The sequence below is a fragment of the Ictidomys tridecemlineatus genome, chromosome 1 (assembly GCF_052094955.1).
Source record: "Ictidomys tridecemlineatus isolate mIctTri1 chromosome 1, mIctTri1.hap1, whole genome shotgun sequence".
Classification (NCBI taxonomy): domain Eukaryota; kingdom Metazoa; phylum Chordata; class Mammalia; order Rodentia; family Sciuridae; genus Ictidomys; species Ictidomys tridecemlineatus.
In genome coordinates this window covers 247,872,122-247,885,673 of record NC_135477.1, presented here as the reverse complement: position 1 = coordinate 247,885,673, position 13,552 = coordinate 247,872,122, and the positions used below count along the sequence as shown (strand labels likewise).

General features: G+C 35.1%; 1 protein-coding gene across 1 annotated transcript in view; it reads left to right on the top strand.

Annotated features, from left to right (window-relative positions):
- Window positions 1-2,210: 2,210 nt before the first annotated feature.
- The window catches only part of C6 (complement C6), a 77,197-nt gene continuing 65,855 nt past the window's right edge, over window positions 2,211-13,552 (top strand). Inside the window, exon 1 of the mRNA XM_078017909.1 lies at window positions 2,211-2,354. The gene's annotated coding sequence lies outside the window, so the exon portion shown is untranslated. The remainder of the gene's footprint in view (window positions 2,355-13,552) is intronic.

The window sequence follows — 13,552 nt, the reverse complement described above, 5'->3', positions numbered from 1 at the left end:
TTGAGACCAGCAAACTAAGAAACAATCCACACAAAGGTGATTCATTAACCCATGGAAGTAGATGAAATCACTAACTAAAGAAAAGAGACTGAAGTTAGAATCCCACATGAGTGTAAGGAAAGAATCATAGGTGGAAGCCAAAGAGGAGTTTTCTCAGTGTGCAGATAACTGCAAGCCTTATATAGTGTCTAGGAAGACAGTAGTGAATTGAGAAGCTGTCATTCAGTTAAGCAATTAGGGAGTCAATGGTGATAATTAAGAGAGTTCATGGAGGCTGCTTATACTTTTAACCCATATTGCAAAAAGTGAACTGAATGAGGAGTAGATAGCAAGACATTGAATGCAGTTTATTTATTCTATTTAGAGTACACCCCTAATAATTTTAATAATAAAGAAAAAAGAGCATGGTAGCCTGAGGTCCAAAGCAGATTCTATTTCCTCCATATTTGACAGCATGCACAGTGTGTATATATATTGCCAGAAGTGAAATGGTTTAAATTTTCCATTTCACTTTATCTATTCACTTATCAACTGACAAAGTACACTCTGTGGGTTTATGAAATAAATGGGGTCATTAGCCTTGGTTCTAATGAGAACTGATAGTATTTTTTGCTGTAATGAACAGTTGACATACAAATACTTAGCATGTGAAAAGGCCTTCAGATAGTCAGAAGCTTCCACTGTTTATTATCTTATATTTAGTGTTATTTTCTTGGCAGAAAATATCATTTGGATGTGATTCTATCATCATTAGAAGAGGAATACTGGCTTGTAACAGACTCCATATTCTCCTTCTGGAAAAATGATAATTACCCCATCTTAACTTTCCCTGTCCTGGCCCTAATATCCTTCTGCACTCTTTTGTTCCTTTACAATTATAGCCGTTTTCTACTGGCTGGTCACCAGCAAATTTCCATGTTATGAAACTATAGGGTATTTTGTTTGAAAGAGTATTCCATGTCACCAGCCAACACTACAGAAGCCCTGTGGTTGCTGAAACAGCTCAGCTGGAAAACTTCATAGCATGCTTGTTTCTCAGCAGCACATATTCAAACGTTGTTTAGAGAACATTTATATTCTTTGCACACCCAGGGGCAGAACTCAGCACAGTTGCATACAAGTATTTGATTCCTAGCCCTGAAGCCCACTCTTTAGTCCTAAGTAAAACAACTCCTACTTCCCAAAGCCAACTGGACACTGTGGTTGTATTTATCAGACCAGAATAACGTTTTCTGTATAGGACCAGCTAGTAAATATTTCAGGCCTTGCAGGCTAAATACAGTGTCTGTTGCAACTATTCCACTCTGTTGTGGTCCAAAAGCAGATAGGCTATAACTAATTGTGAGATTTTAATCCAATATAACATTATTTACGAAAACAGGCAGCAGGCTAGATTTGACTCACTGATTTATAGTTTACAAACCCCTGCTCTAGGAAAGGCCTCATGAACGGGATATATTATTTAATTATTCTTGGCACCCAAGATGGGGAAACCAAATACATCATTGAAAAGATGCAACATTCACAGTTGATTCCTGGTCAGTTCTAGTATTTGGATCAGACATTTGTACTCCCTGTCAAAAACTTTGCCATATGATCTTCCATTCTTTCTGCCTGTGCTTTTCCTGTGCAGTGGCGTACCACTATCTCATTTCTCAGTCCTTCCCATGGCTCAGGTTAATCAGCAGCCCCATTTAGACTCATTCTACTGGCTGCTGACTTTGCATCTCTCCAGTGGAAATTATATTTCACATTTGTTTCTGTGGGTGTATAGAAACATGTTTTCTAATGAACTTGTATCCAGCAATCTAACTAAATTCATTTATTAATTCTAAGGCTTGTCTTTCAGTTCTTGTGAATTTTCTTCATAAGCAATCATATTGTTTACAAATAACAAATGTTAAATCTCAATAAGTATGCTACAATAAAAAAACAATACATGTGTTAATTAAATGGTCACATGTCTATTGGTGAAAGGAATGAAAAGCAATTATTCTGTAAGGTTTTTAAAAATAGTTTCAAAGATTTCTTTTTTTCTGTGGTAGCAAGTTTTTGCAATAATCTTGAATGTGAATATCCAGGACCCTGTATGATATATCATGCTCAGGGTTTCAGGGTTAAGTCCTGACTGGAATACTCACTTACAAAGTCCAAGTTTCAACATAATGTTTATTTTGGCAATGCCCTGGGTTATCGTTAGGTCTCTGGGATACACAGTGCTACTTTGTATTAGCTAGCAATAGGGAAAGGAACCTTGTTTGGATGATCATAGAAACCCGCTTCACTGTGCACACCTATCATTTCCTCAATCATTTGCAGATTAAGACCCTGGGCCTCACAAACTCTATTTAAAGGTGAGTGACCTGATTATTTAATTTTTAATCTTAATATTTTAAAATCACAGATCACGGTTCTAACAAACTCTTCCATGTGTGAAAGTACATCACTCAGATGTACTTTCTTTCAAACCAAGAAATTATTTGTCTTTCTTTCAAACCAAGAAATTCCTTTGTTTAAATCTAAAACAAAACAAAACAAAACAAAAAACATCAAATGTTCTTTTTTTTTTTTAAATGCCCTCTCAGAGGACATTTGAGATCGAGTTTCTCTCTGAGTTAAACTACAGCTAAAAGTGAAGCAAACACATTCTTTAACCAAGGTCAGTCGTGTGCCTAGACTCCCTAGCCTACTCTAGCAATGGTAAATATAATTTTTTGAGCCTCTGGGGCATGTACAAAAATAAAAATAGGAAATAAGAGATTTGAAAAGTTTACAAGAAGTTGGACAGGAAGAACCCACAATTTGGAATAAACCAAAGCATCCTTTGAAATGTGTCAGGTTAGATATGCTGAACTGCCTTGGGGACATAAGGCTCATGTGAGTCAAGGACACCAGAAGCTAACAGGCTAGAATAAGGAGGACCTTCTTCTGAACTAGAATTCTCTACTGCTCACAAAGCCAGTTTCATGGTTGAATGAGATAACTGAATTTTGGAGAGTTCAGGAGGGGACAACAGAAATGAGAAGACTGCAGAATTGCATGCTCTTCTCCCACAGCCCTGAAGCAGAAGATCATTCCTAACTCTCCCTCCAGTCACTTACCATCGGATTCCTGTTGTATGACAATTGTAAACAAGTGGGTAAAATGCCAGCATGAACACTAGCTACCTCCAAAATATCTAGAGATATTAGAAATTAATAAATAAGGAACATGTGGTGAGCTGTTTAAACAAAAAAGCTTTTATTTGAACAAAAATTTTCCTGACACAAAACAATGTTTATCCATAACTGCAAGGTATTTTTAAATGAAAAACTAACTACCTCTTCTTTTCACCTCATCAAGCAAGTTTTAATGTTACCATCTTAATTTATAATGTTTTCCAAATTGCTTCAGAATACTTATAACTAAAGAAGAGATCAAAATATCTTACATAGGTTCTGTTCTTGCAGTTTTTGATGATAATTGAAATAAAATCCACCTATACCTTCAAGCTTTTATAAATTAAAACAGATAATATCTGCTGAAAACTGAGAACTGATCATTTCTTCCAGTTTCACTCCTGCCATCATTTCCATGCTGACCACACATAAGCAACAACAAACATGAGTTTAGATTTTCTTTTTTTTTTAATGAATATATTCTTTTTAAAAATTCTAATTAGTTATACATGACCGTAGAATGCATTTTGACACATCATACATAAATAGAGTATAACTTCTCATTCTTCTGCTTGTACATGATATAGAGTAACACATGTAATGTAATCATATATGCACATAGGGTAATAATGTCCAATTTATTCTACATTCCTTCCTACCTCCATACCCCTTGGCCTCCCTTCACTCCCCCCTCTGTCTAATCCAAACATTATTCTTCCCTAGCCACGCCCAACCTTATTGTGAATTAGGAGCCACATATCAGAGACAACATTCAGCCTTTGGATTTTTGGTTTTAGCTTATTTTGCTTAGCAGGATATTCTCCAGCTCCATCCATTTACCAGCAAATGCCATAATTTCATTCTTCCTTAAGGTTGAGTAGTATTCTATTGTGTATATATACCACACTTTCTTTTGTCTTTTCATCTGTTGAAGGGCACCTAGGTTGGTTCCATAGGTTAGCTATTGTGAATTGTGCTGCTATAAGCATTGATGCGGCTGCATCACTGTAGTATGCTGATTGTGAGTCCTTTGGATATATGCTGAGGAGTGGGATAACTGGCTCAAATGGTGGTTTCATCCAAGTTTTCTGAGGAATCTCTATACCTCTTTCCATAGTGGGTCACCAATTTGCAGTCCCACCAGCAATGTATGAGTGTACCTTTTCCCCCACATCCTCAGCAACATTAATTGTTGCTTATGTTCTTGATAATTGCCATTTTGACTGGAGTGAGAAGAAATCTCAGTGTAATTTTGATTTGCATTTCTCTAATTTCTAGAGATATGGAACATTTTTCCATATGTTTGTTTATCAATTGTATTTCTTCTGTGAAGTATCTATTCAGGTCCTTAGTCTATTTATTGATTGGGTTGGCCATTTATTTATTTAGGGGTGTTAAGGTTTTTTTTTTTTTAGTTCTTTGTATACCCTGGATATTAATGCTCTATCTGAGGTGCATGTGGTAAATATTTTGTCCCATTCTGTAGGTTCTCTATTCACATTTTTGATTGCTTCCTTTTCTGTGAAGAAGCTTTTTAGTTTGATTCCATACCACTTATTGATTCTTGATTTTACCTCTTGTGCTTTAGGGTCTTGTTAAGGAAGTCAGTTCCTAAACTGACCTGGTGACAATCTGGGCCTACTTTTTTCTTCTATTAGGCACAGGATCTCTTGTTTTAGCATCTAAGTCCTTGATCCACTTCAAGTTGACTTTTGTGCAGGGTGAGAGAAAGGGGTTTAATCTTATTTTGCTACATATGGATTTTCAATTTTCCCAGCATCATTTATTGAAGAGGATATCTTTTCTCCAATGTATGTTTTTGATACCTATGTCTAGTATGAGATAACTGTATATATGTGGGGTTGTCTCTGTCTTCTATTCTATACCATTGGTCTATGTGTCTGTTTTGATACCAATACCCTACCACTTTTGTTACTTTGGCTCTACACTATAGTTTAAGGTCTAGTATTGTGATGCCTCCTGCTTCACTCTTCTTGCTAAGTATTGCTTTGGCTATTCTGGGTCTATTATATTTCCAAATGAATTTTGCGATTGCTTTTTCTTGTTTTAGGAAGAGTGTCATTGGGATTTTAATAGGGATTACATTAAATCTGTATAATGCTTTTGGTAGTTTGGAGAATGTTAATTCTGCTTATCTGAGATCATGAGAGATCTTTCTGTCTTTGAACATCTTCTTCAATTTCTCTATTTAGTGTTCTGTAATTTTTTTTTGTAGAGGTCTTTCACCTCTTTTGTTAGATTACCAAATATTTTTTAGGCTATTGTGAATGGAATGGTTTTCCTAATTTCTTTTGCAGTGGACTCATCACTGATATATAGAAGTGCATTTGATTTATAAGTGTTGATTTTATATCCTGCTACTTTGCTGAATTCATTTATTAGTTCTAGAAGTGTTTTGGTGTATTTTTTTGAATATTCTAAATATGGAATCATGTCATTGGCCAATAGTGATAGTTTGAGTTCTTTGTTTCCTATTCCTATCCCTTTAATTTCTTTCTTCTGTGTAATTGCTCTGGCCAGACTTTCAAGGACAATGTTGAATAAAAGTAGTGAAAGAGGTCATCCTTGTCTTGTTCCAGTTCTTAGAGGAAATGCTTTCAATTTTTCTCCATTTAGAATGATGTTGGCCTTGGGTTTAGCATATGTAGCTTTTAAAATATTGAGGTATGCTTCTACTGACCCTAGTTTTTCTAGTGTTTTGAGAACAAAGGGGTGTTATATTTTGTCAAATGTTTTTTCTGCATTTATCGTTATGATCATCTGATTCTTGTCTTTGAGTCTACTGATGTGATGCATTACATTTATTGATTTCCATAGGTTGAACCAACCTTCCATCTCTGGGATTAACCTCATTTGAATTTTTTGATATGTTTTTTAATGCAATTTGCCATAATTTTATTGAGAATTTTTGCATCTATGTTCATCAGGGATATTGGTCTAAAGTTTTCTTTCCTTTATGTGTCCTTACCTGGTTTTGGTGTCTGATTTTGTTATCAGGGTGATATCACTAGCTTCATAGAGTGAGTTGAATAGTTTCCTCTTTTTCTATTTAATGGAATAATTTGAGGAATACTGGTGTTAATTCTTCTTTGAAGGTCTTGTAAAACTACGCTAAGAATCTGTCTGGTCCTGGGCTTTTCTTAATTAGTAGGCTTTTGATGGCATCTTTTATTTCGTTGTTTGAAATTGATCTGTTTAAAGGGTGTATGACCTACTGATTCAGTTTGAGTAGGTCATATGTCTCAAGAAATTTGTTGATGTTACAAGATTTTCTTTTTTTATTGGAGTATAGACTTTCTAAATAATTTCTGATTATCTTCTGTATTTCAGTAGTGTCTGTTTTCATATTTCATTTTTCAGCATGAATTTTAGTAATTTGAATTTTCTCTTTCTCTTCATTAGCATGGCTAAGAGTTTATCAATTTTATTTATCTTTTCAAAGAAACAACTTTTGTTAATATTCAGAGTTGTTTGTTGTTGTTGTTGTTGTTGTTATAATTTCATTGATTTCAGCTCTGTATTTAATTATTCCCTATCTTCTATTGCTTTTGGTGTTGATTTGTTCTTTCTCTAGGGCTTTGAGATGTAATGTTAGGTCATTTATTTATTGACTTTCTATTATTTTAATGGATGAGCTTAATGCAATAAATTTTCCTCTTAGCACTGCCTTCACAGTATCTCAGAGATTTTGATATATTGTATCAATATTCTCATTTACCTCTAAGTATTTTTTATTTCATCCCTGATTTCTTCTGCTATCCATTTGTTATTTAATAGCATATTATTTAGTCTCCAGGCTTTAAAATAGCTTCTATTTTTAAAATTTTATCATTGATATCTAATTTCATTCCACTATGATCTGATAGTATGAAGAGTATTCTCTCTCTCTCTCTCTCTCTCTCTCTCTCTCTCTCTCTCTCTCTCTCTCCCTCTCTCTCTCTCTCTCTCTCTCTCTCTCTCTGTATTTGCTAAGAATTGTTTTGTGGCATAAGTTATGGTCTATCTTAGAGGATTCATGTGCTGCTGAGAAGAAAGTGTATTCATGTGTTGATGGATGAAATAGTCTATAAATATCTGTTAAGTCTAAATTATTGATTGTATTATTTAGTTCTGTAGTTTTTTTGTGTGTGTGGTTTTTATTTGGAGGATCTATCCAGTAGTGACAGAAGTGTATTAATGTCACCCAGGATTATTGTACTGTGGTCTTTTTGGTTCTTGAAATTGAGAAGGATTTGTTTGATGTATGTATATGCTCCATTGTTTGGGGCATAAATATGTATGATTGTTATGTCTTGCTGATATATAATCCCTTAAGCAGTATGGAATGTCCTTATGAGTAACTTTGGCTTAAAGTCCATTATATCTGATATTAAGATAAAGTGTTTATGGTATTGCTTGTTTAGTCAATCCATGTGAGTGATATGTTTTTTTTTCCCATCTTTTAACTTGGGTCTATGGATGTCTTTGCCTGCTTGGTTTCTTTTCAGAATCTCTATCTCTTCACTGAAGTATTCTTTTACCTCCTGAATTTTCTCTCCAATTTCACTCCTTACATGGTCCTTTACTTCACAGAGCAGTTCAAGTATGTACATTCTAAACTCCTTCTCTGACATTTTTTTTCCACTGTGGTGTCATTGGTCTCTATTGTTGGTGCATCTTGGTTGGTTTGGGACGATTTGTTCCCTTATTTTTTCATGCTATATATAGTCATAAACCAAATAGCCCCTCCTATGACACCTACAGTTTTGTCCCAATAAACAGAAATGATGTGCTTAGTTATTGTCTATGATAAAAGCAGTGAGTTTGCAAAAGGGTTTACAATTTCAGATGGTGGACAAAGAAAGAACAGGAGTGGTGTAGGATGGGATGTTTATGAGGAAGGAAGAGAGAGGATAGAAGTAAAAAATTATAAGAGTGAAAGAGGGAATAATTGAGGTTGATTTTTAGCAGGAAAAGAGAAAATCAAGGGAAACAGATACATGAGAGAAATATATATAAGATAAAAAATTAAAGTTTAAAAATAGAGAGAAAGAGGTATAAATGAAAGAATGAAAAACAAAACTGAAATATAATATTCAGACATCCCATTTTAGATATTTCCTGTGAGTCTCCAAACTAAGTGATACTGTATTGTAAAGCTGCCTGCCAAGTGGTATCAGTTACAGCACAAATGGTGATAAATTCTTACTGGGCCACCTTAAGTACAATTTCAGGACACAGTCCGTTCTTGACCAAAACATCAGGTGGCACATAACCGATGCATGAAAAATAGTTGATTTCAAAAATAGTAGAAATGTGAGCAAAAAGAAAAGAGAAAAGAAAGATCTTGATGAAAAATTGAACGGTTTGTTTCTATTGGAGTTCAAGTTTCTCAGCTTCCTTTTGCAGCAGTCAGGTGCTATTGTCATCTGTTCTGCAACAGGGCGGATCAAGGCTGGGTGCCGTGACCTGTGGGCAGGCCACAAAGCTGCAAGTGATGGGCCTGGTCAGGGGCCAAGGAGAGATTGGGGACTCTGGAGAGCTGGAGGCACCTATTGGGTTCTGGACTGGACTCAGGGAGTAGTGGATGCTGTACTGGGAAGGGAGGGAGCAGAGGACCAGGCTGTACTGGGTCCTGGCCAAGTACTGGCCCGAGGTGGGCCCCAGGAACCTGGTGGGTGCTGGACAGGCTGGTTGGGCAAGCTGGAGGCAAAATGCCCTCACACCCTCTTCGAACCTTCTGACTTCTACCCACTGTAACTAGTCCCTCAGTCCCCAGGAGCCTCTGGGGTCATGGAGCTGGGGAGAGCCCAGCTTTCTCCTGCATCTAATCTGTTTTCATAGGGTGAAGCGCAAAATCATGGACCTGGGTTTCCAGTTCCCTTAGGCTCTGTCGCCCTGCAGTCTCAGGATAGATCCTGGGTGTCAAACCAGTGGAGAGGGTTTTGGGGTTTTTTGTTTTTTGTTATTTAATATGTATCTTATTAATGAGTAAAACAGTCTCTGGATAGGCTAAGGCAGACAGGCCCTTCAGAATCAGGAATCTTCTCTTTAGACCTTGGGGAGATGTGTTATTCCTGTTGTTTGAGCTCTGGGTAGCTGAGCTAAGAGAAATGCTGCCTCACACTAATCCATCATCTTGAGAACTCTGGTACTCGCATTTGAGTTTAGGTTTTCTTACTGAAAACTTTTCTGTATGAGAAGAATTTAATTTCAACAATGGCGGGTGGTGAAGGCGGGATATCTCTAATGGGTCTAATGTTTGACAGAGAAGCTTCACATTGTTTAGGACCCTCAGCTCCCAAGGGCCCTGATAAAAGCCAGTGAGAAAAAGAAAAAAGAAAAAAACACTCCATCTGGAACTCAGGTTAGGTATTTAGGACTCACACCATTCAGTCTCATCCCAACCTAGATTCTTTCTGGTGATTCTTGACCCAGTCATTCTGGGATGCTGAGAAAAAACAGGACGTGAGTTGTTTACTAGGAAACCACAATCAGCAGATGAGTAGAGTGATCTTTAGAGGAGATTCCCATTTTTATTATTGAAAAAGCTTAGGGATGTAGCAGTTTACCTATGAGTTGGATGAAAAAGCTTGGATAAAAAGCATGAATGGTACTGGGAAGGGAGGGAGTAGGGGACCAGGAGACTCACAGGAAATATCTAAATATCTAGGTCTCTCCACCCTCCCCAGACAGTGATAATGGTTTCTATTTCTATGTACTGTCCAGCAGCACAGAATGGACACTTAACTATGTATGGATTCCATTTTAAATTGAAGGACATATTCAGCCATATGCCAATCGATTTGGTTACTTTTATTCCATCATTTTTCTCTCAGCTTGTAGAAGACTTCAAAAAGGGTACTGATTTATTAATAAGAAATGCTCTCATTTCTGCACATATTGGCAAAACACTTCTTGTCTACCCTTGATGTCTTGTTTTAAACCAAGATCTATGAAATGATTAACCCCATTTTATTTTTATCAAAGTATCCTTTCATCACAATTCAGAAACATAAACTAATCCTGTTAAAATGCAATCAGAAGCTCAGCCCTGTAAGACACTTGAGGGAGCTATATATCCGTAGGGCAATTTGGCAGTATTAATAATTTGAAATTTATAAATCTCTTGACTGAACCATTCTATTGCTAGCAATATACTTGCTGGTTCCATGGACATACAATAAATATATGCCAAGATATAATTACCAAGATACTGCAGCATGTGTACTGAATGTGCACAGAAAGGATAATGATTAAATCCAATACCTCATCCATATGGTATAAAATATCCTATCTTCTCCTTTGAGATATATATATATAGATATATATATAGATATATATATAGGTTTTATTTCCATATCTCAAAGGAAAAGATAGGATTATATATATATATATATATATATATATATATATATATATATATATGCATACTATAAAAACGAGGAAACAGTGATTATATGTGTAGACCTGATGACAGGTATACAAGAACCCAGGCTTTATTTCCACAACCACACACACACACACACACATTTTATTCTGTTCATAATTTTCAAATCTAGAGATGGATTTCCATTTGGTTGCATTGTAAGATGTGTCAATTTTCTTCATACATTTCTATATTTTCAAAACACAATAACCAATATCAAATAAAAATAGACAATGAATTATGTCTTTTAAAAATAAATCTGAATCTTGAGAAACCTAATTTTCCATTTTGATCCATGATCACTACAAACTAGTGATAAACCAGTCTTGCTGCAGGCTGTCACTCTTGCAGAAGCAACAGGTGACTCCTGGAAAGACAAGTCCAACCCTAAGGGCTATGAAATAAGCACAGTCTGCTAGAAATTTTTAGACTAGTATTATGCTGAAGTGGCAAGAAGAATAGGCCCAAATTGCATGATTCCAGCCTGTTTCTAAAATTTATCCTGGACTTACTGAATTCAGCAAATATTTGTATTCAATATATGCTATGTTTGTTTTCATTCTTCTAAATGCTGAAATAAACAAAAGGGACAGGATAGACCATCATGGTGTTTGCATTCCAGTGAGGGAAGATAAAAGGAAGAAGAGACATATTTAAACTTAACTAATAATGTATTAAATGTAAATAAAATTAAATATAAATCATGCACTATATTAGAAGGAGATGTATAACAGAAAATAAAGCAGTAAAGGTACATAGGAAACACTAGTAAAAATTGCTGTTTCAAATACTATGGTCAGAAATCGAATTTTATTTGTAAGAAGCAAAGTAACTAAAGCTGTACTTCTAAATATTTTGCAAATAAATAGCCTTATTTAATATCAAAACATATTTTTATACATATTTAATGCAATTCTGATCAAAATCCCAATGGCATTCCTCAAAACATATTGTTAATCCTTGTTTGCTATAATTTGAGAAACTCCTCATTTTTTTAATGCATGACTAACAGTTGCTATTAAATTTGTAACACCTTTTTTAATAAGTAACATTTTTATATTTTTCTGTTATTTTACAAATTATGTAAAATAAATATATACAGTTGTACACCACCTGCTGTTTTGGTCAAGAATGGACTGTGTCCTGGAATTGTATTTAAGAGGAAACAGTGATTATATGTATGCAGACCTGGTGACCGGTATACAAGAATTTATCACCATTTATGCTACAACTGATACCACTTGGCAGGAAGGTTTACAATACAGTATCACTTAGTTTGGAAACTCACAGGAAATATCTAAAAATTTTAAATTATATATTAATGTATATTACCACACTGATCATATTACCCAGCCCATACTATTAGAAGTATGCAAATAATGAAAGTTAATTTTGATGATGTCATGAACAGAACAAAATTGTAAGATGGAACTGTTGCAAATAATCATAATTCTTTTTAAAAAATAAAATTGGCTTTAAAATCATGCCAATAGTTCCTCAATAACTACAGAAGCTATATATACATGCTCATGAAATTATTGTATGTTACTCTTTTGAGTTTTATTTCCATATTTTATTGATGCACTATACTTAAAAATAATAATGGGATTTGTTGTTGCATATTTATACATGCACAAAATAAAACAATATAATTTGGTCACTATCACTCCCTAGTATTTCTCCATTCCCGCCCCAGCTCCCCACTCCTGATCTCCTTCTTCCACTCTACTGGTCCTCCTGTCTTCATTCATCAACACACACCTTGATTTTCCTTTCTCTTCTCTAGCTTCCACGTATAAGACAAAACATATGACTCTTGACTTTCTGAGTATGGTTTATTTCACTTAACATAATGCCTTCAAGGTCCATCCATTTTCCTGAAAATGACATAATGTTATTCTTTTTGTAGCCTAGTAAAATTCTATTGTGTATATATACCACATTTCCTAATCTATTCTTCCATGGATGGTGGTTCCATTCCTAGTATTTTGAGGAAATTCTATAGTGATTTCCATAGTCACTGTACTAAGTTACAATCCCACCAACAGTCTAAAATTGTTCCTTTTACTTTGCATTCCCTCCAGCATTTATTACTGTTTGTATTTTTTCCATATTTTTATTGGTACATTATAGTTGTACATAATGGTGGGATTCGTTGTTACATATTCATAATATTCACAGTATAACAATATAATTTGGCCAATATCATTCTCCAATATTTCCCCTTTCCTTCTACTCTAACCCTCGGGTCCCTTTCCTCTACTGATTTTCTTTCCATTTTCATGAGACACCCACCCCAACACACACACATTTTTGTTTTCCTTTTCCCTCTCCAGCTTTCACATAAGAGAAAACATATGACTCTTGGCATTCTGATTTTGGCTTATTTCACTTAATCTAATAGTATCAAGTTCAATCCATTTTCCTACAAGTAACAAAAAATCCTTTTTTCTATGAACACAGAATCACTTGATTGTATTAATATTTAAATATAGCAACTGTAAAACATAAAAAGTTGTCACATACATACAATGTCACATTAACATTTATATGAAATAGAAAATATTACAAAATAGCATTAAATAATACAAAAACAAAAGCTAAGTAAGATTTTATTAATGTGATGAGTGTGTTTTCCTGTTCAAAAGCTCCTTCCAGTCAGGAGCACAGAAGATAACTCTGTCTACATACCTACCACACAATTCAGCCCATTTCTTTCTTTGATTTTAACTGGGTTACATTGAAAACTCCAGCTCACACTAACTAGTTCTCATGAATAGTAGTAATAGCAGGATACTCCTTCTACCTAGCAAAGGAATATCTTCTGAAATGCTCAGGAATGGGGATATAGCTCAGTTGATAGAGGGCTTGTCAAACATCCACAAGACTCTGGGTTCAATCCTCAGCACCACCAGGAAAAAACAAAATAAAACAAAAAACCTAAGATCTCATAATTGTTTGTCAG